The sequence below is a fragment of the Canis lupus genome, chromosome 37 (assembly GCF_003254725.2).
Source record: "Canis lupus dingo isolate Sandy chromosome 37, ASM325472v2, whole genome shotgun sequence".
In the NCBI taxonomy this organism is placed as follows: domain Eukaryota; kingdom Metazoa; phylum Chordata; class Mammalia; order Carnivora; family Canidae; genus Canis; species Canis lupus.
In genome coordinates, this window is record NC_064279.1 from 13,191,280 (window position 1) to 13,218,393 (window position 27,114).

At 40.5% G+C, this 27,114-nt stretch overlaps 1 long non-coding RNA gene across 1 annotated transcript in view; it reads left to right on the plus strand.

Moving 5' to 3' along the window:
- The window catches only part of LOC118353444 (uncharacterized), a 79,728-nt gene extending 61,985 nt beyond the window's left edge, over positions 1 to 17,743 (plus strand). The window contains exon 3 of the long non-coding RNA XR_007408857.1: positions 17,636 to 17,743. This is a non-coding gene — a long non-coding RNA (uncharacterized LOC118353444). The remainder of the gene's footprint in view (positions 1 to 17,635) is intronic.
- The last annotated feature ends 9,371 nt before the right edge of the window (positions 17,744 to 27,114 follow it).

Below are 27,114 nucleotides of genomic sequence, written 5' to 3' on the forward strand. Positions count from 1 at the left end.
TTTTCAAAAAGAAGTCTACTTTTTCTGACCTCTCTCATGGCTCATAACAAATTCCTCTGTTCTCTTAGGCTCATGTGATGACAATATCAGAAAATTTTCACTTGGAAACTTACTTTAAAGCTGTTTTAGGGATCCCTGGGTGGCGCAGCGGTTTAGCGCCTGCCTTTGGCCCAGGGCGCGATCCTGGAGACCCGGGATCGAATCCCACGTCGGGCTCCCGGTGCATGGAGCCTGCTTCTCCCTCTGCCTATGTCTCTGCCTCTCTCTCTCTGTGACTATCATAAATAAATAAAAATTTAAAAAAAAAGCTGTTTTAAAGGGGTGCCTGGGTGGCTCAGTTGGTTGAGTGTCTAACTCTTGATTTTGGCTCAGGTCTTGATCTCAGGGTCTTGGGATCAAGCCCCTCATCGGGCCCCCTGTCGGATTCTGCACTAGGCATGGAGCCTGCTTAAGATTCTCTCTCTTGCTCTCTAACTCAGACCCCACCACCACCACTTCTCTGTAAAAGAAAAAAAAGAAAAAAGATGCTATAAAGATTTAGACAAAAAAGGAAGAAAATGACAGTGATGATTTCCACTCTGTGGTAGTATTAACATTTGTGGTCACAGGAATGCCATTTAGTGAATTATTCAGCCATTCGCTCATGGCAGTCATGAGAAGGAGCAGTTTCCAGTGCTCCCAGGAACACTTTATCCCAGGAACATGTTCCTCATCCAGCAAGATGTGTTCCACTGAGTCACTCAATATTTGCATTATAACTACAAAAGGCTACATTGAGCTATGATATTTAGAATGCCCTGTTATACTTCAATATCTATGTCTCACAGATTCAGGAAACACTGCAGGATGCTTTTCTCTAGGCATATCCTAGAGATTTCCATATTTTTTATTGCAGTGAACTATGTCTCATTCATCCCAGTATCCCTTGTACCTAATGCATTGTTGTACATGTTTATGGAATGAATCTGTATTTTGAGGGTATAAAAATTTCTTGATATGCATAAGTATTTACTCTGGGAATATGAACAATATTACTATTGTCATGGGATCCTAGAGCAAGATGGCCTAAAGTTACTTTCCTGCTTTTTTTCTCAGTAGCTGCCTAAGTCTTAAGTGTATTTTTACCTACAATTGTTTGAGTGGACCTATAAATGCATTATAGGCATGCATTCCTATATTTCACGTTTAGCTTTTCTTTTCCAGGGATGAACTATATTTTCTCTATAGAAAAAATTCTCATATTAATGTTGTGTGGTGTCATACATACTAACCATAGGCACCTGGTACCTTTTTTCCTGCTAGATGGTAAGTTTTGAAATGTGTTAAAAGAGTAGACAGACTTATAAACATATTTATAAGAACAGCACAAATGTATACTTCCTAAAATCTATTTTAGGCATATATTGACATATGTATTTTTTACCTTCAGAAGATTATAAGGCTACTGGACAATATATATGTGTGTGTATTATAATGTTCAGTTAAAAAGAAAATCAGCAATGGGAAAATAAGGGGAGTTACAAAAAAAAAAAAACAAAACAAAACAAAAAAAAAACAAAAAAGAAACTACATCAAAGAGGCCAGAGTGCAAAATTAGAAGTTACGAGGTCCTGCTTACTTGATCTAAGCATTCTAATAGTCACTCTATGAACCAGAACTCAATGTACCTACTCTTTGTAAGGTAAAGCTGGGTGCTGACATATATATGGCCCAACTCCTTCTGATACCGAAGCCTGAAAAAACTTGTCATGTAGATCCTCACTGAGAAGACACTTTGTAGCGTAGTTGGTAATACTTTCAACAACATCCTTCTAGAAAATACAATGGGTTTCACAGGACTGCTTCTGGTAATATCCCTCAGTATAGGGTGTGACATTTAAGTCAATGCAAAAGCAATTCTACAGAGGACCAATTTGATGAGGTCCAGGGACATAGCTCTCTGCTATCTAGCTTAATCTCAAGATAGATTTTTAGAGGGTCAGAGTTATGGGTGGACATCCATAAATTGTTTCTTTCAATTAAGCTTTGGGTAACTATTGGCTGACACTGAGTTCAGGATGACACTGCTATTGATAGAAGGAATGCCCTAGAAGCCATGGACTTCTAAGGTCTTAGAAAATGTCATAGAGACTAATCAGACTCAGAAATTCTAGGAAACTATAGCTGTTGGATGTCCTCCAGCATCAAGTAAAACCAATGACTCAAATATAGCTCTAATTTGTTTATATAAGAGAAAATTCAATATGGTTTCCACTGGAAAACTTTTAAACTTTTTTATTGTTTAGGGTCATGGTTAAGTCCTAAGTATATGCCCTGAAAATGTCTATTAATAAAAAAAATAAAGATCTGGAAAACAAAGACTTTTAAATAAATGATAACTTCTTATCAATTCTGATAAGAAAATGAATTAACTGAAAGATTAACTGAATTCAAAATCTGTAAACTCCTATAGAACCCTAAAGATTCATAAACAATTAATGTCATCTATGAAGTAGTGACCTAGAAGAAAGCTGTATTCTTTTTCAGTAAATGTGTAGCTTTAGAATATACTTCCAGGGGCATCTGGGTGGCTCAATGAGTTAAGCATCTGGCTCTTGATTTTGGTTCAGTACCATGATCCTGAGATCATGAGAGCCCCATATCGGTCTCTATGCTGAGCACAGGGTCTGCTTGAGATTCTCTCTTTCCCTCTCCATCTGTCCCTTCCCCTATTTGCGTTCTCTCTCTCTCTCTCTCTCAAGTGAATAAATAAAATCTTAAAAAAATATATACTTCCAGAGGGGTTTATATGTATAAATAATAGAAGACCCTTGAGCATGTACCGGTGGTGTTCAGATGACCATATAAAGAATTTAGGAACTGCAGCCTTTCTAGTTGTGTAAGTGGTTGACTAGAAAAGCACAAAGAGCAGACGGATAGAGCCCATGATAACGGGGAGAACGCCTTGCTGAATCTACACAAAGCTCTTCCTAAGTATTTAGGGTTTAAAAAATCTGTCAGATGGCACCACAGCAGGCTAATGTGGTGGTATGTTCTGGAGACATTAATTTGTTTTTTTTCCCCCTGCTAAATAGTGGGAAAAAGTGAATTTTAGTAATTAATAGGCACTTACCCTTCTTTCGTCATATTGTCAGCTTCGGTTGGTTTCTGTCTTGCCATTAACATGTCTAATGCATATGTCAAGTGGAAGCCTGACATGCTAGTGGCAAACAGAATATTATGTGAAGGCGGCAATGTGTTAAAACAATTGAGCGAACAAGCACTAAAGTTTGCTGCTCAGGCCATATGTTGCAGTGTTTAATTTCCCGTAGTGGAGAAACATGGTTGTCAGAGAAAAAGATGATGAATACATTTACTTTGGGCAACTTATTACAATGAAGAATGACTTTCCAGAGGAAGAGAACAGAAGAATTAGGCTTGTGTGGAGAGCATATGGGAGGCATTCAAACATAGGCAAGGATAGCAGGACTGTGTGCTTTCAAATGAAAGACATTTAATCAATGCATGTGGCTGGTGTTGACATATGGAAGTGAGAAATGGGTTTTGATTTGGAAGACAGGAAGAAGGTTAACGGTAGTACAGGTGGTTACAGGATGATTGATACTTTGAGTAACTAACAGAGAAAGAATATGTAACTCTTTCATTTGGGCAACAGACTCCAAAGAACAATGTAATTTAGAAAAATACAGAACATGAAATGATCCAGGGCAGGTCACCTGGCTATAAGAAGAGATGACAGAGAGAACAAGCTGATGATCAAATGGTAGTAAAAGGGATGCGCTGGGGAAGGAACAGCCAGCAGAGGCCAAGGTCTCTGATGGGGCAACTAAGAAATGGCTGAAGCTGAGGATGAATGTTGTCCAGACTGTGGGGAAATGACACGATGGCTGACAATCTTTGTAGGCTCAAGCTGGTGCAACTTTGATTTTGCTCCCCTACCGCTGACTTGGAGCATCAGAAATTAAAGTTGGAAAAAAAAAAGGTCATCTGCTCATATTAAAGTCTTGCTCCAGGGATGTGAAACACTTGCTAAATGTTGTTTGTATATTTTTTCCTGCAACAGGAATTTCTAGGTAGACCTGTATATTCACTTTGTTTCCTTTATTCAAAAAATCCATAGGAGAGAACTTTTAAATTACTTTTATCTGAGTGATATTTAATTTCATCTTTCCAGAGGCAAAAGGTTAGTTCATGAACTTGGTAAGGCAGCATATAATTTAGAATTTAAGTCCCAAGTTCTCCACTCATTTTTTTTTGTTACGTCATCAGGGAGATGAACTTGGAAAGATGATGTTTTGGGAGAAGTGATTTTTAATCATTATGATTACTAAAAAGAATACGTAATGACCAAATCCTACTCAAAATACGACGAATACCTGCACTCTAGAAATACTGTGTTTGCAAAGACAGTATATAAATCAGTACCTCGAAATGGTTCATTTAAAGTGTGATTAGAGTAATGGATTTAACAGTCAAAGGTAGCACATTGTTCTTTTCTAAGCTGAAAGCACTTGCTAGACACTTGAAATGTGGATCTAGCTGACAAAGTCTTTCTTTTCTTAAAAACTTATGCTTCTCATGGGTCAAGGAAATTAGAAGTCTCCTTTCAGATGTTTCAAGAATTAAACATGAAAATAAAAGCTGGACAAAAACACTGCTTTCACACGGGTCTCCAGGTAGTGTAGGGGTGTGTGTGAGGTGGACAGGAAGGGAAATGGGAAATGAAGAGGGAAGATGGGGATTTTGAAATGTTGGTATTTACCTATAAGTCAGAGTGGCCCAGCAGATTTTATATTTTGCCTGTTTATGCTCTTTAGTCCATCATTTTTCTGAAGATGAACCTTTAGCCAAGGAGGGCCTACAAGTTGCAGATGGTATTGATTGGATTCTGAGAGTCAGTCTAAATTGATCTAACATAAATTATCCTTGAAACCAAAGAGTAAGAATGAGTGATTAGGGAAGAGGCCAGAAATGAAGATAATTAAGTTTAACTACTAGTTCTCTTGCAGAGAAGTCCTTAGAATGGTGAATAAACTGCCTCAGTTTCTTCCATCAGAAAATGAGGACAACACTTCCCCTTCCCATCAAGTGCTGTGAGGCTCAATTACTGCCTGAAACCTACTTGGAAATCTTTACACAAAAGGTGCTATGGATGTGAGATGAAATGTTAGCATCCAGTATCACATAGGTCTCACTCGTCATTCCTTTTCAAGTGTCTACCACTTCTGCTTTCAACAAGTATGCCTTTTGCCCTGCCACCCTGAGTCTCTTGACTAATTCTCTAATGTCTAAAAATTGCACTTGCAGATAAGTGACAGTGGACATGGAGTCGCCCTTATACTCCTTAAAAATGATTTAAATCATATTTTTATCTGAACATATGCTGCACTCTCAGGAGTCTGATGAGTGGGACAGAAAGTAGCAAGCCAAAACAATAACCATTAAAGTCATCAGAACCTGCACGATTTATAATAGTCACTATGGGCTTCATAATTGACATGTGTGGGTCATTATTATTGTTAAAGGTGATGGACTCTATTCACATACAATGTGAGGAAGGAAGAACAAGAGCGTCGGTCCTTATAGGATCCAAGGTCAGTGGGCTAACCAGGGACTATGGTAGACTGGCACATCGCCAGAGGGGAAATGAATGACCAGTATGTCAGATCTGATTTTTTTTTTTTCCCAAGGAAAAATGGGAGCATGGACTTTTATGCAAGCCTCCAAATTTTAAATGTTGACAATTTTTTAAAAACGGTGTATTTATATCAAACAAAATATGTATACAGTGCACGTGTGACCTCTAGTTCCCTAGTTTGCTACTCTTGATTTGAAAAATGTTTCCTCTGCAAAAATGCGCTTTACAGAATTGCACGGGCTCTCTTACTTTCTAGAGCAAAAGATTTCTTTTTGATTGACTATAGCTGAAATTCCTATATGTGAAACTGTCCTAAGTCCAGTTCAAAGAAAATAATTCTTGGAGACCGACCCTGTGTCAAGCACTATCAAGCATACAGAGTGGGTGACACAGGCCCCATCCTCAAACTGCTCACAAAATAGGAGACAAGATCAGACAAGTTCATTAATGCCCTCAACATAAGGAGGAGTGGAACAAGTGCCAAACAGTGGCACAAACCAGGTGCCTCAAGGCTCCATGGGGGGAATGAGTACACACAGTGGGGGGCCCGGGGAAGAGAATTCAGGGAATGCCAGGCCTGAAATGAGCCATGAAGGTCGATGGTTTTTTTTTTTTTTTTTTTTTTTAAATTTTTATCCATTTATGATAGTCACAGAGAGAGAGAGAGAGAGACAGAGAGGCAGAGACACAGGCAGAGGGAGAAGCAGGCTCCATGCACCGGGAGCCCAACATGGGATTCGATCCCGGGTCTCCAGGATCGCGCCCTGGGCCAAAGGCCCGCACCAAACCGCTGCGCCACCCAGGGATCCCAAGGTCGATGGTTTTGACAGATGATGATGCTGCAGGAGAGCATTTCTGGTAATGGCTTAAGTGAGGGCATGATGTGGGAGAGGCCAGGCACATTTAAGGAGGCATGAATAGCCAGGTTTGGCTGGAGCATAGGCATGAGGATTGGTGGGGACAAAGATTAAGCAAAGCAGTGGGTTCCATACTATGGAGAGCTGTGAATGCTCTGGGGGGGGGTAGTGGTGGTGGTGTATGCACCTAGAGTAGAGTAATGAGGGGCAAATGAAGAAGACTGTACTGGATAGACTGCAGTTTGTCAGTTTCTGCTTACCTGAGCGTGTCTACCTAAGGATACTGAAGACTTTGCATTCACCCGCATAACTGTAGTCAGGTCTTGAGCTAATATGTGCCTGGTGGTCTGTGGGTTAGGAGTCTATTCCTTCCAGCAAATGAAAGTTTACTTTTCTAAGTCTGCCATCCATGATGTCCTTTGGGTATCCATCACCTTCAAACATAGACTGGACTCGGGCCAAGAGATGACATTTTCTTCCATGTTCCTGATGTGTATTCAAGGTCTGGAATTTAGCCTTTCACCCTGATAAGCCTGCCTGGAGTTCTAACCAAACTTCCTTGATGCTTGCTGACTGTCTTTTTATGACAGAGTATGGGAAGAATGCATTGTTTTCTGTTTTAGTGACTACCTGGAAACCGTCTCTAATCTGTGTAGATTTACTCCTCACAAAGCAAGAAGCTTCACCACCTCATGGGACTACCCAAGACTCAGAGATTCTCATCATTGTGACCTCTCCACTTTGATGGACATTTTTGATGTCTGGTTACTCTCAGTGGGGCCATATACCTTGCATTCACGTCTTACCCTTCTGCCAGCTTTTAAAGTTTGGATTAGGGATGCCTGGGTGGCTCAGTGGTTAAACATCTGCCTTCGGCTCAAGGTGTGATCCTGGAGTCCTGGGATTGAGTCCCACATCAGGCTCCCTGCATGGAGCCTGCTCCTTCCTCTGCCTATGTCTTTGCCTCTCTATCTCTCTGTGTCTCTCATGAATAAATAAATACAATTTTTTTTAAAAAAAATAAAGTTTGAATTAATTTAAATAAAATCAAACTAAAAATACAATTTGTAGGGTTGGAGAATGGGGTATCTGGGTGACAGGCACTAGGGAGGGCACTTGATTGGATGAGCACTGGGTGTTATACTATATGTTGGCAAATTGAATTTAAATAAAATATTTTTAAAAATTCAATTTTTCAGTTGCTCCAGTCACATTTCAAGTTCTCAATATCCACAAGTGATTACTGTTTACCATACTGGATAGCGCAAACCAGAGAACTCTTCAATCATTTCTGAAAGTTCGATTAGACAGATTGGTTTGTTTCATGAACCAAATGGGCCCAGCCCTGAAATATGTTGACATGATTACAGAAGTATACACGTTCAGGAAGAAACATGTACTGAGCTGAAAGAGCTCTAGCATCAGCTCTCATCTACCTGAAATGGGGTAACAAGGCTGAGGAATGCTACTCAAGGCACTAGTAGGAACACCAGGAACACATATCTGGCTTGAAAAATGAATCATAATGGAATGTAAACCGATAAAACTAAGAAGAAAAACAGAAAGGAAAAGAGTGTAGTGATACACTGTATAATTCTAGAGCACTAATAAAAAGGCAATAATATAAATCACAGGAAATTGTTACAACCCTGGATAAGCATAAGCAGGGGCCATATTTGGAACAGGGTTTCAAATTATATTGTATTATACACAATAAAAAATATCGTGGAATTCTACAAAGAGGTGCCATTGAGAGAAACCAAAATTGCCTCTAGCCTGTACACAACTTGTTTGCTCATAAAAATCAAGGATATTAAATTTTTGAACTCTGTACCAATAGAGATTTAATATGCTAAGTTAACATGATATCATAATAAAATGAAACTTGTTGACATGGATCCTAGAGTCCTTACATGCTGATTGGAGACCCCAGACTCCAAATGAAAGGGACCCTAGATTAGACTGTAGAGTCTGTGAAGCAAAGACCTAGTGGGTCCTATTCTCCATGCACCTTCAGGGTCTAGTAGAGAATCTGTCACACAGCAGATTGTAAATACATATTTGTTAAGTGGAAAAAGGAAAGAAGGGCAAATGAGTAGATAAAGACTGTGGGCACCCCATGCTAATCTGGAAGTCTCACCTTTATGCTAAGATAGAGACTTGCTAGCATTCTTAGAGTCAAATGGAAGACTCACTCTATTTTTTTTCTTTGACTTAAAAATTTCTTTCTTTTTCTTTTTCTTTTTCTTTTCTTTTTTTTTTTTTTTTTTTTTTTTTTTAAGAGACAGCATGAGCTGGGGAAGGGAGAGGCACAGAGAAGAGAGAATCCTAAGCAGGCTCCACGGCCAGTACAAGCTGGTTGTGGGGCTTGATCTCAGGACCCTGAGTCATGACCTGAGCTAAAACTAAGAGTTGTTGCTCAACTGAATGAGCCACCCAGGTGCCCCTGATTTAAAATTTTCTAATTTTAGAAAAGGTCATATATTGGAATGGTTCTAAAAATATGCTTAAAGATAAACAGAAGTCTTTCCACTCCTGTACCCCATGTTCCCAGGTCCAATGCCCACCTCTTACTAGTAATCACTATATTTAGCTTCTTGCCAATTTGTCCAGTTCTCCTATGTATAATAACAAATATAAATTCAAGTTATTTCTCCTTTTTAATATCAAATGCAGCTTATCTTTAAACACTTTTTAAAAAAGATTTTATTTATTTATTTTAGATAGAGAGTATGAATGGGGGAGGTGGAGGAAGAAGGACAAGCAGACTCCATGCTGAGAGAGCTGGAGCCGATGTATGGCTTGATCCCATGACCCTGAAATCATGACCTGAGCAGAAATTGAGAGTCCCATGCTCAACCAACTGAGCCACCCAGGCACCCCATGACATACTTTTTTACATTTTGCTTCTTTCATTCAATAAGGTCTCAAGAATCCATGCCATGTTATGTAGTCAGCTCACTCTTCTTTTTGTTGTTTCACTGTATTCTGTTGTATGAATGTGTCATGATTTATTTAATTGGCTTATGTAAACAGTTTACTGGATTTAACAATTTAGGTTATTTCAATTTTTTGCTCTTAAAAACAATACTGTGATAAATATCTTAAACAGATGTCCTTTCATTCATTTGCAAGTGCATTTGTAACATAAATTTCCAGAAATGAAAGTGCTGGGGCAAAAGATATATGCATTTGTAATTTTGATGGATTTTGCTAAATTGCTCTCCATATGGGGTTATGCTAACATATACTCCCACGAGCAACGTATGAGAGGGCCTGTTTCTTACAGCCTCACCAATTGAGTGTGTTACCAAACTTTTGGATTTTTGCCAACTCGATAAGAGAAAAATGGTATCTCAATGTAGTTCTAATTTGCATATCTTTTATTATGAGTGAAGTTCAACATATTTCCAAATGTTTTAGAGCCATTCATATTTCATCTTCTGTGAAAGAGGTTTATATCTTTTGCCCAGTTTTTCCATTCAGCTTGTTGGGCTTTTATTTCTCTATTTGTAAGAACTTTTTATCTATTGGGAAATTAATTCTTTGCAAATGTTTTTTTCCTAGTTTGTGGGGTTTTTGAGAATATTTTGACACTTCTGGGTGCGTGGATGGTGTGTGTGTGTGTGTACGTGTTTGTCGTGTAAAATCTTTTTATGTATTCAGATCTATCTTTATTTTCTTTTATAGCTCCTGGATATTGAATCAGTTAAAAAAATCTTTCCTTTGCAAAGATTAAAATCTTTCTAGTTTCTTTTAGTAATTTTATGGTTTTATTTCTAACATCTAAGTCTCTGATCCATTGCAATTTATCACTGCATAGAATGGGAGGTAAAGATCTATTTATTTTTTCCAGATGCCTACCCTTTCTGTCCCAACACCATTTATTAAATACTCCATCTTCTCCCCTAGTTTGAAATGCCATTTTTAACCTATACCAAATTCAGGAATGCTTGTTGTTGACTTGAATGGAGATTAAAAAACATCTTACTTGAACATCTTACTGGCCCACTGGTCATATCTGTTGGGTTGCCTTACTAGACAGAAAAAAACTTCTCCTGGGTTTCCTAGTCATGTCACAGATCCCCCGTAGACTCTCTTATGGCTTCAGGAGCAAATGGGCAAGAAAGGCAGAGTTTTGCTCTCTTGGTATATCAATCCTTAGGGTTTAAGTTCTCTATAGTCAGTGCTTCTGGGGTCCAGGTTATGGCAGGAGGTTAGGCTACTCCCTGGGAAAGAGATTACCAGGTAGGCATTCCAGATGAGTAAAAAGAGAAAGTTCTCATCAATGTGTAAGCTTTAAGAAAATAACTTCACTTGAGTTTTCATCTTTAGATGCTTAAGGAGCTGAAGTATATGCACTCCAAGGTCCCTTTAAGCACTGATATGCCGTGAATGGCAAGCAGGAGCAGTCTGATGAGAGCATCTCGGCTGCATGACAAGAGGGCTGGACTGTATGTATTCCACTCTGTCACTGGCTCCACCACATAAATCGTGCCCTCCAATGAGGTCAGTTCCAGGGCTCTGGATGTAAATCTGAGGCCGAGACTGACCACTTGTGAAATGGCTAGAGAACGGCAACAGGGACATAGATTTATGATGTAGCAAGAGATTTGCAAGACTATGAGGGAATGAGAGAAGGCATGGATGCATTTTCTCCTTGTAATTTCTAAGCTTGTAATAATCCATCTATCTGCAAACTTTTGAACCTGTCCTATTGCCCTCCTAGGGCTTATAGACTTTGACATTTTCAAATATAGGATGAGTTCTTCTAATGTGAAAGTAAAGACTTGCTTATTGCAAGGGCAAATTTTAAGATGACATGATCAAAGATGGTAGAAGGACCAAATGTTGGGAGTAGTTATTTACATCATCCTGGATAAAGAGCCCCATGGGTACCATATCAAAAGCTCTGTTTGTGACATTCAAAAAGCCCCAGCCAACTAGCAGCAGGAGGTATTGGATGGGCTGGCAAACATTCGAGTTCTTTTTTTCTGTAGATCCTGAAAGCATCACACATTTAAATCATAGATGCGAATAACATATCTAAAAATGACTGGAAGGCAAACATATTTGAGTTTAAACAACATGCATTAAAAATACGAATAAGCATCTTCCTGTATTAATCACATCAAAATGATTTTTTCTACAATATGCAGATGTCTCTCACTAAGCAAAGTAACACGTTTCTATTTCAAGGCTATTAAGAGTGGAGCAGCTGTACACTACCAGAGAATTTTTAGAAATCATAATGAAATTAAACAGCAGATAGAAAAGGAAATAAAGAAGATACCATCTTTAGAGCTATGCTTGGTTAACGGTATTATCATACTAAATATATATTTCAAGTACATGATACATTTCCATAGAGTGATGCTAGATCAGTATATTATAACTAATCGGAACAGTGCCTTGAGGTTTAAAAAAAATCCCATGTCAAGAGAACAGAATGTTTTTCTCTGAAGGATCAAGACAACCTTTTATTCATGTATTTTGTCTATTGAATGTATAAAGCTGTTTTGTAGGTAAAGTTGCAATTGATACTTAAGGGTGCATCATGAAGGTTCTAACAGTAGCACTGGTCAACAGCACTTAACTCTGCAAATTAAATATTTATTTCTTACACATTACTTCCAATAAGGAGGCTGGAATGTTCTTTGTTGTGAGAGAATCTTGATTATAGATGTGTCTAGTGTCTAGTCTTCCTTCTTTCTAGAGTAACTCACTAAATACTGAGTTCTGAAGCATTTACCCCGTTTTTTAGTTGTGCTTATTTTTCTCACCTCTGAGTGAACTCTTAGAAGAGTAAAAAAGTGCATATATGCTGACATATCATAAGATGACTGGAGGAAACTATCTCAAAAGATAAGTTTTTATAGAAGGAAAGTTCATTCCTTTTTAAATTTATTTATTCATGAGAGACCCAGAGAGAGGCAGAAACATAGGCAGAGGGAGAAACAGGCTGCTCACGGGGAGCCCCATGCAGGACTAGATCCCAGGACCCAGGGATCATTATGACCTGAATCAAAGGCAGGCACTCTGTCACTGAGCCACCCAGGTGCCCAGGAAAGTTCATGTTTTAAGTTAAAGACTATATAATTATGGTGAGAGTGAGTGCCAGCAAATCAAAATCAAAGCCCATCACCACACACACACACACTATATGGCTGAAATTATGGAATTAACAAAACTATGGATATGTAAATTACATAATTTTAATTTTTATGTCATTATATTTATACATATATCAGTTCCACAGTTTCAACAGGTTTAAAAATATTTTATTTATTTATTCATGAGAGAGAGAGAGGCAGAGGGAGAAGCAGGCTCCATGCAGGGAGCCCAACATGGGACTCGATGCCGGGTCTCCAGGATCAGGCCCTGGACTGAAGGTGGTGCTAAACTGCTGAGCCACCTGGGCTGCCCTCAACAGTTCTGAAATTAGATTTACATCAGGCATATAAAATCCAAATGATATAGCAACAAATGTTATCTTGCCTTCGGAAAGTGCTATTTTATGTGAAAAATAATTTCTTACTTATTATACACTAAGACCAGCATCTACAGCTCTAGAAAAGCAAGACGATAAGTTCAATATTCAGATATCATAGCTGGAATAAGAAAAAAGGCAAAAAATTAAAAAACTAAAAAGGCAAAAAATACAAATTAAACCAAATCAGTTTTAATGGTGGTTATAAGTTTACATGTTTTTGTTTGTATTTGAGAAATATTTTTAACTCTCATTCGTACTATGTGTGGCCATTTTTTTCTTACAAAGCATGACTCAAAACCTCTTTAAAGCCTTACAACATGTCATAAAATAATTGTTATTGTTGAGTTGCTTATGAAAGTTGAACTCTTATGGCAGGGGTTTTATCCTGGAAAGAGACTAGTCTTCAGTTTCATGTACCTGAACTGCATCTTAACATGAACTACCCAAATTATCACTCTTTTGATTTAACAACATATTTTGAATACTCACTAACAATAGCTCATTGGACTTGTACATACTCACTTTATATAAAGCAAAAATAAGGTACAAGTAATGGAATTGAGCGATAAATCCTATTGTTGGTGAGTTTCCTTGCTCTTGTAAAGTTTTGGGAAAGCCACCCCATACAGTAGACACCAACCAAAGAAGCCAGCCAACAAGCCTCTTCCTGTAGCAGGGGTAGAAGAGATCACCTCTATATTTTCAATGTCAGTTTTTTCCCCACTCCCAGATTATCCAAATTAAAAGCTAAATACATAACTAATATACCAGTAGACCACATTATTTTTATTTAAGGGGTATTGGTGTTGAGGACAGGCCCAATAGGAAATAACAACATGAAGCTGCTCCTTTAAACTGTGTTCTTCCAGGAAACCAAAATAAGATAATCCATTTCAGTGGATTCTAGACTTCCAAAGTATTCTAATTCCCCCAGACATCTCTTTTTTTTATTTAAATAAAAAGCTCAGGTTCTTGTCTTCTTTTCCTGCCTGACTCCAGAAAACCTTCTAAAGGAACAAAACAGGAGAGGGCTCCAATTATCTCCAGCACTCTCAGGGAGTCTTTCTAAGGGCAAAATACAATTTGTTCTACAGCAAAGCACCTCCAACACATGGTCTGTAAGAGAACTTTGATCATGTGCCTTGGATTCTTTTTGCCTATCAGAAATATTCTCTCCTCCTTTTTTCCTGCAGAGTCAACACACAATATTAAACAGCCTGTCTGCAGTATCTAATTAACAAACTGACTGCAGAAGATCACTTACAACATAAAATATTAAATCATCCTAAAAACTAATATTCTCCACACCTCATAAATTAGAATAAGCAAGAGCTGAAATGAAATAAAACCTTGATGCATATCATTCTGGGCCTTTGCCCCCCAAAAGGGTCTACTCCTTGAAGCATTTAACCATTTCAAAGAAAAAAAATACACATCAGCACACACATACATGCACATCAAGCAATTTTAAAACGCTTTCTAACCCCCTGTCTATACTTCATCATTGCAACTCTAACTTAAGACCTCAGTCTGTACTCCTCTTGATCTTATGCTTCACAAATCATTTTAAGTTCAGATATGGAGTTCATCAGTTATGTGTCTTTTCATTATAATTGCAACGCGGTCTTGGAGCTCAGTTCTGTTCCCATTGGCTCAATGGTCATCATTTATCTGCTTTGTATATTTAGGGCATTATTTAACAGAAGCAGCAATCTGTTTGAAGAATGCAAGAGCTGTTTGATATTAACACAGAGAATGATTAATCAAAGAGCTCTAGGTCCTAAAGCATCAAGAGAGAGTTGAGGTCATTAGCAGGGCAAAACCAGGAAGCAAGCTTTGACTAAGAAGATGAGATGGGCCAATACTTTGAGGATTTAAAAAATAAATAAATACGAAGGTTATGGTCGTTTATTTCCAGAGCTTTCACTTTAAAGGAGTGCTGCATTAGGAGATCTGAAGAAATACTACATTATTTCTAATGCTAGAAATCATTTCCTTTACAGTAAAATATGAAACTATTTGCATCCAGGTAATAGCTAAACCCACCAGTGTCTCTAACAATTATTTCTTAATACTGGAATGTTTTGGTTATTTCATATTTTAAATGAGAAATATCAACAGATGTAGAACCAGGCATGGGATATGAGATAGAGCTGGACTAATTAAAACTGTTACCCTAGTGAGACTTCTCTGGCGCTCCAAGGTAAGGGCTCCTCTGCCAAAGAGACAGAGGTTTAATGTAATTAGCCAGACATCATTCCAAATTAGTTCAATTTTCTACATTGTTTTGGCAGTCATATCCACCAAGCATTTATGCCATGATCTATCAGGGAAAGTGGGACTGAACACCCCAAGAACAATAAGAAAAGCAATTACCATCTTAAATTTGGGTTTTTCCCAAAGAGCCTCCCAAGACAAAATGTATTAGTTTTCTACTGCTTCTGTGACAAATTACCACAAACTTAGTGGTTTAAAACAACAAGCAATTAGTATCTTACAGTTCCATAGATCAGAAGTCATACACAGATCTCCCCAGGCTAAGACCAAGATGTCATCACGGCATATCCCTTTATGGGGGCTTTAGGAAGAGTCTAATTTCTTGCCTTTTCCAGCTTCTGGAGGCTGCCCTAATTCCTTGCCCTAATCCCCTTCTTCCATCTTCAAAGCCGGTGAGATCAGGCCAGCTCCTTCTCACAAGGCCGTGTCTCTGGTTATCACTTCCAGCTCCCTCTTAAATACCGGATACACTGCTGCACTCCAGTTCCGGTGGGTACCTGAAGGCAGAAAGCCAGCTTATAGACTTCCTTGACATGCTGCTTTAAGCTTGGATCCCAGGATCCGAGCTAGGAGCTTACAGAGAGAGGCTGCCCCAGGAGGTGGTGGTATAGAAGGGAAAGTCATGTGAAGGGGCAAGAAGAAAATGAGTCTTAGAAAAGGGAAAGGAGAAACAAGCCAGTAAAAGACACATGCGAAGATAGGCAAGAAAAATAAAGAGAAAACTAGGCAGTGGAAATTTAGGGCAGGTTGGGGTAGGAGCAAGCTTTTAAGGAACGTAGGCATAGGGCATGAAGTTAGAAGGACAGGTGGGATGATTGCATTATTTCGGGATAATTCAGGTATTTTGATAAGTGGGCACTTATTCACCAGGCCATGTGTCTATCTATCTAATCAAATCCAGCATCTACTTAATCTGAACCTTGCAGGATTTGTGTTTGTCTCTGAATGGTAATGCATCTAAAAGAAATTGAAACCTGACTCCTAAATGCTTTGAAAAAATATATTTCATTTTGAAAACTCTTCTTGAAAAAGTTGTAAAGGGGGAATTTTAGGATCTAACACACTGAAAGGATGTCTAAAGATCTTTTACTGTTTCTCTCCCCAAGCTCCACTTTGCCTCAATCTGTCTCTGTCTCCTAGTCCTCCTTGCCTTGCACCCAACTTTCAGCCCACTGACTCACTCTTTCCATTCTTCTCCCACTTTACAGATTTTTTTCCTTTTCCTCCTCCTCAGTTCAGCCAGGAGCCAGGCAGCAACATAGAGGATCCTCTCAGGAAGGGAGAGAAGGGAGCCTCTGAAACTTAAGCTTTCATCGCCCCGGTTTTGCTTCTCATGCATCATCTCTTAATCCCAACAACAGGTTTGGGGGTAGGAATGATTATCATCATTCAATAGATGGGACAACTGAGCTTTAAACCAAGATCTGATTTCAACGTCGATGTTCTAAAATACTGCACTATACTATATAACAACAGTTCTCAGGTTTTGCCATGAATTAAAAGTCACCTGGAAATATTTGTTAAATATGAGGATCCCAAGGCCCTACCCCAGAGACTCTAATGCATTTTTTTTTTTTTTGTGGTGGAGGTCAGGAATTTGCATGTTTAACAAGCACTCAGGTGTCATTCTTTGTTTGTTTGTTTAAGGTTTAATTTATTTATTTTAGAGATAGAGGGAGGCGGAAGGAGGAGCCGAGGGAGAGGGACAAGCAGACTCCATGCTGAGCCCCAGATCTGGATGTGGGGCTCGATCCCATGACCCTGAGATCACAACCTGAGCTGAAATCAAGAATTGGATGCCCAACCAAGTCACCCAGGCACTCCTGCACACACTCAGCTGTCACTCTAATGCAGGAGAGACCCAGAACACACGTTGAAAGGCATTACTAATAACTCCTTCATTTGGAAGTGATATAAGGTTGAACATGTGCATACACATACATACACAGGTTTACATTTTTAAGATACAGCATGGGCTACTTCCCACAGACCATGGATTTTATGTGTTTGAGTTCTACCTTACCATTGGTAGTCTCTAATGGCTCTGTGCACAGTGCAGTAGTAAACATAATACTCTTGTTATTTAAAACCTTTCACAATATAAGAAAAGAATTTGGTCTCTTTGCTATGATTCAGAAATAATACACAGACATACACCATGGTGTTACAGGTTTAGAAACCATTACGAAAAGTTTGTGGTCTCTGACAATGGTTTTAATTAGGAAGAGTACCTCTTGAGTGGAGATTTTGGGATAAAAAAAAAAAATGAAAGGAAGTTTAGCTAAATGACAACCTTTGGAGGTTAATAGCGCCAAAGAGTTTTGTTTCTAAGTTGATATTCATTTGTGGAAATTCTTTTTCCTTTGAAAGTGGTGTAGGGTCATCCTCCATCTGAAGAATAAGGCAGTGATTCAGGAGGTTCTGAGAAGTGGCCCTGAGTACCTGGGAACAGGAAGACTCACTCTGCAATGCTGGAGGTACACACTGCCTGAGTAATGAGGGTCCCTACAGGAAACTCTTCTCACTTCATGTTTTTGTCTTCACTCAGCTTTTTGGGGGGCTTTGGGTGGGAAACCAACAGGGCTGCTCTTGGGGCCACCCTCTCTCACACCTGTGAGCAGTCCTGGTTGGGGTCTCAGGGCCTCTGTGGCTTCTCTCCAACCTTTACTTAATGACCCCCATCCCATCTCCTGCTCCAGAGGTGACAGTGGTGGAGTGTTATGTTTGGAGATTTTGATGCCAGACATAAGGGGTTGAATCCTGGCCCTGCCACTTATCACCTAGGGGAACTCTGGTAAGCTTCTGTTGCTCTTCTGTAAAGCAGAAAGGATTGTTACTCAGGATTCCTGTGAAAACCTAAATATATGTAGAGTATCTAGCTGGATGTCCAAAATATAGCAAAGGGCTCCATTAATCTTAGTGATAATAAGGTCAATTTATAACTTAAACTAAAACGTAACCGTATGCCATTAAATTCCATAAGATGGGCACATGTGCAATTTTCACTCAACACGAACGTGAGGCACCCACCCTGGCCCCACAATGAGTTCATCAGACATGGCCCTGCCCTGGGGACCTTCCATTCTAAGGAGGAAAGTAGACATTGGTCAAGTACTGAGCATATTTTGGTAAGATAATATTCTTCCTAATTGATAAGCAAACAGAAGCTCAGAGAAGTTAGAGAACATGGTAAAAATTTAAGGGCTATATTCAGCACATCGAAAATTGGAACAAACTTCTGTTTTGTTCCAAAATCTGTATTCCATCCACCACCATGTGATTTCAGCAACGGAGGATTTATCTTCGGTTGATTTTTAACCACTTTCTCCACCACTATCAGAAGGCCTGATTGCATTCTTCATACTATGTGGTAAACATTTCCTAATTGACAGGAAGTTGGGATGATTAAGATTTTTTTAACGTTTGGGAAATTTAGAGGTGAGGATAAACTTTTAATTCATATGGGTTTTTTTTTCGTTTCTTTGTTCAAATCCAAAATAAATAAAAATCAGAAATAAAGGAAGACCAAAGGTCTTAAAACATGTATCAGGTAGTTTTATTTTTATTTTTTAAAGATTTTTTATATATTTATTCATGAGATACAGAGAGACAGAGAGGCAGAGACACAGGCAGAGGGAGAAGCAGGCTCCATGCGGGAGCCCGATGGGGTACTCGATCCTGGGTCTCCAGGATCAGGCCCAGGGCTGAAGGCAGCGCTAAACCACTGAGCCACCTGGGCTGCCTGGGTAGTTTTGGTTATACCTCAGAAAGCAATAAATAAAGAGCTATAAATAAAAGTACTCGATTCTACAAAACACTCATTTATTAGGAGGGCACCATATTATGCAAAAATACCCAAATGTCATACAACAGCACAGATGGACACAAGCTTGGATACATATCATAGCTCATGGCAAAGTTTGGTGGGGAAAAAACCCCATAACATCGCCCAACCAATGAAATAAAATTATTGTCTTATTTGATCTTCTTAACTTAAGCTTTATAGTTGTTTCTGTGAAGTGGGTAACTTTTGGGTGGTTAAACAAAATCAGAAGAGAAGCTGACTCAAATATCTACAACAAATGTATATGTACAATGAAACAAAAATAATTGAAAGATTTTTAAGTACTGGGCTCAACGTTCTTTAGCATCCAATTATTCTGAGGAAGTTGTGGTTCTCTCTGCTCCTGATCACCCTCTAGTGATAACAGAGACCACTAATTTAGGCAGTAAAAAGGAAGTGAGAGAAAAAAGTAGAAAGGAAGAGTAGAATCTAGAAGCAAGTAGACCACAAGGGTGAAGTTGAAAACCTTTCCATTCACACAATCTTCTAAAGTCCTTTCGATAAGTTTTGTTTTTCTGCTTTTAACTGCTGTCACTGCAACAATGAATTTAGCAAAGATGATTAGAATGTAATAGTCAAAGATTATTTTTAAAAATACTAATAATGAAAACAATGGCTCTTGTTGGGACAGCTGGTAAAGGTCAGCTTGACCCACTGGGAGACGCACTGGTTCTTTCAAGGCACCAAGACAGAGGTAATTAAATGTCCACCCAAAGGGTCCCTCAGAGCATCTCACAGTTTTGTGTGACAAAAACCACCTGATTAGTTAAAATAAATAAATTTAATTTTGTACAGAATTTTCTAGTTTGGCAACTGCTTGGCAGTGCCATATGAGCTACTGATTATTTTCCGAGAGGGAGCCCTCAAATGTCTTAAGTGTCCCCCGTGTCTATTGAGTAAGTCACAATCACAAGGGCACACTTTAACGATGCAGTTTATTCTGCATGAATCTTGTGTATTTTTGGTTTCAGCAGTTTTCCTTTCGGTAAAGAACTCTGATTTGACATCCAAATAGGCAATCATACATTTTAAATTTTATCTGAATTTCTTCTCATGTGGGATCATGATAGTCTTCATTGTGGATGGATTGCAGTCTTCCTCTGCTTTCATTTCCTTAGAGAAGCAGCTCTCAACCTGGGCCCATGGGGTTCCGTGAGCATCTACAATTGTGTGTGCACCTAGGGAGGGGTGTGTGTGTGTGTGTGTGTGTGTGTGTAGTAGAGCATTTTTCTGAGTAGAATGTCTACTAATTTCATCAGCCTCTTGAAGAGCTCTGGGAACAAAATAAGGTTCAGAAAGCCAGCTCCTAGGTCTCTAGTTCTCATCTGTTACTTAGAAGTCCACTCCGTGTCTTGATCCTTACCTGCTTGTCAGCATCTTTGGTTCTTAAAGATCAGCACAGGTCTTTTCTGAATTCCTGATCACCTCCACTCAGAAATACACACCTAAATTATATGCTGAAAGATCTGCAGAGACTTGCAAGCTGCAGTAAGCTACACCTTAAAACGCTCGAATCTTGGGTGTTTCCCCCTCATTTCTGATTGGCCGCCTATGCCTTGAACTTTTAAAAATCAGGCTGAGAGCTGCAAGGTTGCACATTCCTTGGTACCAACAAAACTCCTGTTGAAGTCAAATGCTTGCCGCGATGTGCATTTTTTATTTGGAGAGAATATGTAGGCAATGAGGTCCCTCTGTTTTTCCCTAAAGCCCCTAGGATCCTGGCCACTGCCTAGGATCACAGGCAAAGCCCCAATCCTCTCTCCTTCCCAGGGCTTGGAGGTGGGGCCAACGTCCCCCCCCCCCCCCCCCCGAGAATTTCCCTGCTCTTCCTCCAGATGTCAGTAGAGGCCCACACATCTTCCTCCCTCCCTGCCCCCTCCGAGTCCATTCATAAAGTGGTGGGTGATTTGTGACCTCCTCACTGTGATTGTAGAGGGGAACAGCCATCTTTGCTTGTCTCTATCCTAGATTTGTTTTTCTAATTTCTTTTTACTTGAAGGTTTACCAGCTGCTTTATTACCAGAGCGAGGCTTCCTTGCAGTCTCTTTTCTTTTTCCTCTCCCCCTCTGTTCCCCTCCTTTTTGTTCCTAGAGACAATCAGTGTCTCTGGTCCCAGCTGCCACTGCTGATTTTTCATTACAGTTTAATTTAAAACTGGGATTGGAATGGAAATGTCTTTTTGCCATTTGGGGTTTGCGAGGCCTGTGGTTTTATTGCCAAAGGCACAAATGTTAGTTACTACTGTTTTTCCAGAGTTTGCTGGGGAGGGTGAGGAGGGGTTGGAGGGTGGGAGGGAAGGAAAGACAGACAGACCCAGCAGAAGGAGGAGGGAAACCAGAGGGAAAATCCCTCCCAGCAGCAGCCTTAGTCTGTGTATGGTTTTGTTCGATGTTTTGAAGAAGAGGCGCTGGGTCAAGAGGAGGAGAAAATAGTGTCGCATTTCCCCAAATGAATGTTTAGATGGGTCAACTATCTTGTCCACCCTAAGCCCTAAAGGACCTTGAGAGAACAGACTCTTTCTATATTTACATACTTTCACCTCAGAGGAGACCTCAGGCGTTTTTCTCCAGGGGCTTCCGTTTTCCCTCCCTTTCTATATTCTTCAGCTCAGTCCTAGGGTTATTTCCCAGGGTCCCCCACTCCCTGTCCAGCTGCACAATGAATGTTCCCTATAACTTCTCAGAAGACTTTCGGTGACTTACTGTTTGGATCAAGATTAAAAAGCAAACCATCCTCTAAAACCGACGGCCCCTTTACCTATCTCTGTGTAAAATTACGAAGGAAGGACGTCCCCATTTAGAAGTGATCTTGGAGGAGGAGGTGGAGACAAGCTGAAGACTTTGCACGCCTTCATGTAAATGCTGAGCCCCGGGAAGGAGTCGTTCCCCAGGTGTGGGGAATCTGCAGACTGTCTTGTCTGTCATGCGAAAAGCAATGACTGTCTCCCCTCCCAGCAAGAATCCCGCTCTTCCTGGATACACTGGTTTCGGATGTCAGACTGAACGCTCCATTATCTCTACAGATCACGCTGACTCCTCCAAGGTGAGCATTTCCACTTCCCCTCCGGCTGGCCTCCGGCGGCTCTGGAACCGTGAACCTGTCTGGGGCAGACACATCCCCTGTCACACGGAGCAGCTCCTCGACTCCGGGGCCTCGTGGGGTGCGGCAGGCCTCGCCGCCTTGGTTTGTGTTCTCCTGATTCCCTGGTTAGTGGGACAGGTGGTGCAGCGGTTTGGTGCTGCCTGCAGCCTGGGGTGTGACCCTGGAGACCCGGGATCGAGTCCCACATCGGGCTCCCCGCATGGAGCCTGCTTCTCCCTCTCCCTCTGCCTCTCTGTGTGTGTCTATGAATAAATAAATAAAATCTTTAAAAAAAAACAAAACAAAAAAAACAAAAGCATTTGTTTTTCACGGCCACACGTTTTAGCCGGGTTCCCTCTCTTCCCCCCCACTCTTCTGGTGGATTCTATTTCCACGTCAGGGGGAGGGAGGAGGGACGTGGCTGGGGAGCCCAGCAACCATTCCGCAGACAAACTTCCAAGACTGTTGTGGTCGTCTTTGCGATTCATGGGACATTCTAGCGGTTGGAATTTCCTCACAGAAGCCCTTCGACTAACAGAAGTGGAGACCTCATTTCTGCAGTTCAGAGCTCAGGACACACAAAAGGGGGAAGGAGGCAGCCTCCGTGGAAGCCATTCGAACTCCAAGAGCTGCCCCGCCTCCACTTCCACAACAACAAAAACAATAAGCACAACAACCAACCTCTTGGCCACCCTGTCCCTGGTGTGGTTGAGGCTAGACGTACTCCCAGCCACCACTGAGCAGGAAACCCCACGTCTCTGAACCGCCCCATGCGATACTAAAATATGTGCAGAGGAAATGCCTTCTCCAACCACTGAATGGAGTTTGAAACTTCAAGGAGCTGACTGACATTTGAGGAGAATAGTTATTTTTGCATACGTGGGATCCTCCTGGATGAAGAAAATTCCATGGCTATCACCTTTGCTTGGTCGGTCCTCGTCTCTAGGATAACTTTAATACCGAGCTGTAGACTCCAAGGGCCAGGCCTCTTGTGTTGTGGGGGAAACAGGTTACATCTTTAAACGCTTTGCTTTCCTGCTCCGGGATACCACATGTGGCTCCTTGCAAAGCACATAGGGTGGCCAATTTTTCTTTCTGTGTTTACGGAGGTAAATGCAGGGTGGAAACTGTGGATTGATCACTCGCTGTCGTGGGTGACAGGAAAATGGGTGTTTGATCTCGTTTTGTGCTACAGGAATCTCTTCAGAAATCTCTTGGAAAAATCTCATAAACCTAGGTTAGTGGCCACATATGGGATCCATTAGCTCCTCATTTCTGCTTGTTCTTAGCAAATTTTTGTCTGGTGACAACACATGAACTTTGGGGTGTTTTTGTTTTGCTTCACACCACAGAGAACTCTGTTGACTTGCTTTAGTTTCGAGAAAATATTTAGCACAAAGCAGGCTGCGGTTGGGTGAAACAACTGATTGCAAGGAGAACTTGGGACGTTTGGTTCTTGAGGAAGCAGGGGGACATTTTCTTCTTCAGATTTTGGGGGCATTCCAGAGTTGTCAGTGTCCTGGGAAGAATTTTCCTTCCTTGATGAAATTGAGTAGGAAATCTGGGTTCTCTCCCTATCTCTATTCATGTCTCATGGTATAACTTCGGGAGACTGAATTGGTCTCTCTTCATTTCTAAATTCTTATTTTCTAAATCCAGGGCAAAACAGCAATGTACTTTTTGCAAGATATGCCCTTATCCCCAGATTAAAAGGCATTAAATAATTACATCACACCAATATTTGGAACTAAGGTTACTCATGTGATGGAAAACAGAGTGGAGGATGGTAAATTTAGAAGAAAATTAGCTTTCATTTTTCTGTTTTAAGTAATTAATAAACCAAACACAACAATCAGTGCTTTCACCCACAGCCAGCGTCAGGGGGTTTCAAACATTGCCTTTGAAGTGGGCCCCCAGTAGGGAGGACCCCAACTGTTCAGGCTACTTTATAGTGGTAATATATTGTCTGGAAAAAACAGATGCCAAGAAATTGTACAGATTGTATCTCAGAGCATCTGAAACCCTAAAACTTCAGGGGGCCCAAAGAAGGTCCCAGGCTTTTGATTTTTTTTTTCTTAAAAAAAAAAAAGGCCCAAAGTATTAAATTGAAACAGGCACTTCATTTCTTTCCTTCATTTCTCCCTTCACCTCAGGAGACCTACGTTAAATTCCTCTTAGATCACAGCTAGACATGGGTTTGATGGTCTCAAGCCACCTTTTCACTATATGTTCATCTCATAAATAGAAGATGAATAAAGATGTCAAACTTCATCCATATAATATTCTGACACATGTGACTCTCTCTGTGAAAGAGGAGCCCTGATGAAGGTGGACTACAGTCGATTCCACAGAGCAGAGAACCTCAACATATCACCGTGAATTTAAGCACATAAACAAGACTCTGTGGGTTACCAGCCAATAGCTAGTGGAGCTTCAACTGTCAACCTTGTTCTGAGTGGACATTTGTGGAAGGACAACAATTGGGCTGGTATAGTAAGAGTTCAATGTGGGCCACTTTCCTAAAGCTATCATCCTCTACTTTGTGTTTAAACAGTGGTTTTCCAGGGAAAGGAAAGTCAGGCCTACACTTAAAGCAACAGTTCCCAAGACCAGACTCAGGTCTTTATGTTTGAGTGAAAAAATACATGGATATTAATTTGAGGATTATACTACTAAGATTTACTTCATCCATCTCTGTCCTAAATAGGGAAAGAACCAGATTAACAACCGGAAAGCAAGGAATATACTGCCAAATATTGATAATTCCTTCCCTGGAATACTCACAGCTATTTTTAGTTTGTTAATGTAAAAAGCCAGTGAGATGAAAAGTGAAGTGATCCGTTTCCAGAAGAAAAACCAGTCGAATCTTCATTAATAATTCCTTGTAGAATGCTCCATGGGCCTTTATCTGACAGCCTGACAAGCTGAACTAAACAACAGAGACTGTAGGAATGTAAAAGACATAATCTTAACACCAAACCTTCTGAAGATTTGGCTGTCATTTTACATTAAAGGCAAGGGGTAAAAACCTCCATTGAAACAGAAGGAGCTTGCAGCATGATTATAGTGCCAGAATTTAGTGGGGGAAGAAAAGGCAGGCCTCAGAGTTAGCAAAGGGTGGTATTGAAGAGTACTGAACAACAAATCTTTCTTTCCACATCTGGCTTGGGATTTCTGAGAGCCAAAGATGATGGTGCAGGTACGATGAGATCCCATTCCTAGATCTAATGGCAAGTCATGGTTAATAAAAACTATGTAACAAGTGTTGGAAATTGTATAACAACTAACTCAAAGATCTAGCCTCTGTTGGTGTGTCTCTAGCAATTTACCCTTTCCAGTGTCTTTTCACACTATGGAGAGTCCCATTGGATTTTCAGGATAATGCCATGGAACAGTCAGGATAGACATTGTTGCCCTGTTCTGCACACGAGTAAATCATCATTCATAAATGCTAGGGAGCTTGTCCAAGGTTAACTAGCTGGTAAGTATCTGAGTTGAGGTCAGATCCAGGTTTCTTACATTTCTACCTGTGCTCCCAATGTATTTTTAAACTAAAACCAAATGCAAACAGCAGAGCTTGGACAGTCTAATGTCCATGAAAGGCCAAGTCTGCAGAAAAGAATTGGAGTCAGCAAGCACAGAACAAAGTCAAAGAGCGGAGGATTATGGGAATATATATGTGTTGCTGCTCCTCTGAGTTGAGGGTCTTCATGATCATAACATGAGTAAAATCAAGGTGGGAAATGGTCTGCTATTGTGTAGTTACTTTTCCCAAAATCACATGATAATTAGTAATAAAATGCTAACAGTAATTCACTCTTTTAAAGCCCTTATTTCAGGCTGTATTCTAAGCTCTTGACAATGATTGATTCATGGACTGTCTCTGAGATAGGTTTTTATATTATCCCCATTTCATAGCCACAAACCTCAAGCTGTGAAAGAGAGAGAGAGAAGGTATACGCGGTTGTGGCGTGAGGAGGCATCTCTCTCTCTCCTCATTCTCTCTCTCACTTTATCAATATTTCCTGAGCACACCCTGTCATGTGTCCCCTTTGTTACTAACCCTCCAGTGCTCTCAGAGCAAAGGTTGGCTTGCAGCTTTCTCCCCTTCCTGCCGCCTGTCGGGAGAGGAAATCACAGCTTTCAGAGGGACCTGACACAAGGGGAACTGGATAGCACCAAAGGGTCAAGGGTAAGAATGCAGGGAACAGTGAGAAATCCCAGATAGTGTCCAGCCGGTGCAAGGCAGGAAAGGCTCCTTCACATGTGCTTCTCCTGTTTGCTATCTCTGGTTCCTGCAGGAAAGAAAACCACAGCAGATTTTGCTGTGACAGCTAGAGAAATGCTGGGGGTTTCAGAGGAGGTGCAATCCTAGACTGTGGGTTTGTCAATCTCCTGTGTACAAATGAGCCAGGAAATTTAACTGAAATTACGTGGTATTGGTTAAATAGCACCAATTTAATGCATAATTCATCAGCAGGTCCTACTGATCCAATAACCTAAATGGCAAATCACACGGTGTGCATAGTAACAATGGTCTATGGTCAGACACGTCATGAAAACAGCACAAGAAGTCACCTCCCTGTAAATTCTTCAAGAGCATTCTCTCCCATGCATCTCACTCCAGCCCATGTTACTGACACTGTGAAGGATGGGGTGCGAGGTGTGCAACTCCCTTCCTTCTCCATCCGTCTTGGCTTCTCCTGTGCCAGGAGGACTTGGCCTTTGATGAGAACACACCTTCCCCATAAAGGTCAGTGTGTCCTGACGTCCATCACCTCTCAGCCTGTTCTGCTCAGGGTTAAGGTTTCCTAGTTGGGAGAGACGACCTGATACAGGCAGTGAAATGACAGACTGGGAGGTCACGGGTTAAAGGTTTGGGCATCGATTGTTTTGCAAGTGATGTTTCTAATTCCCATTAACT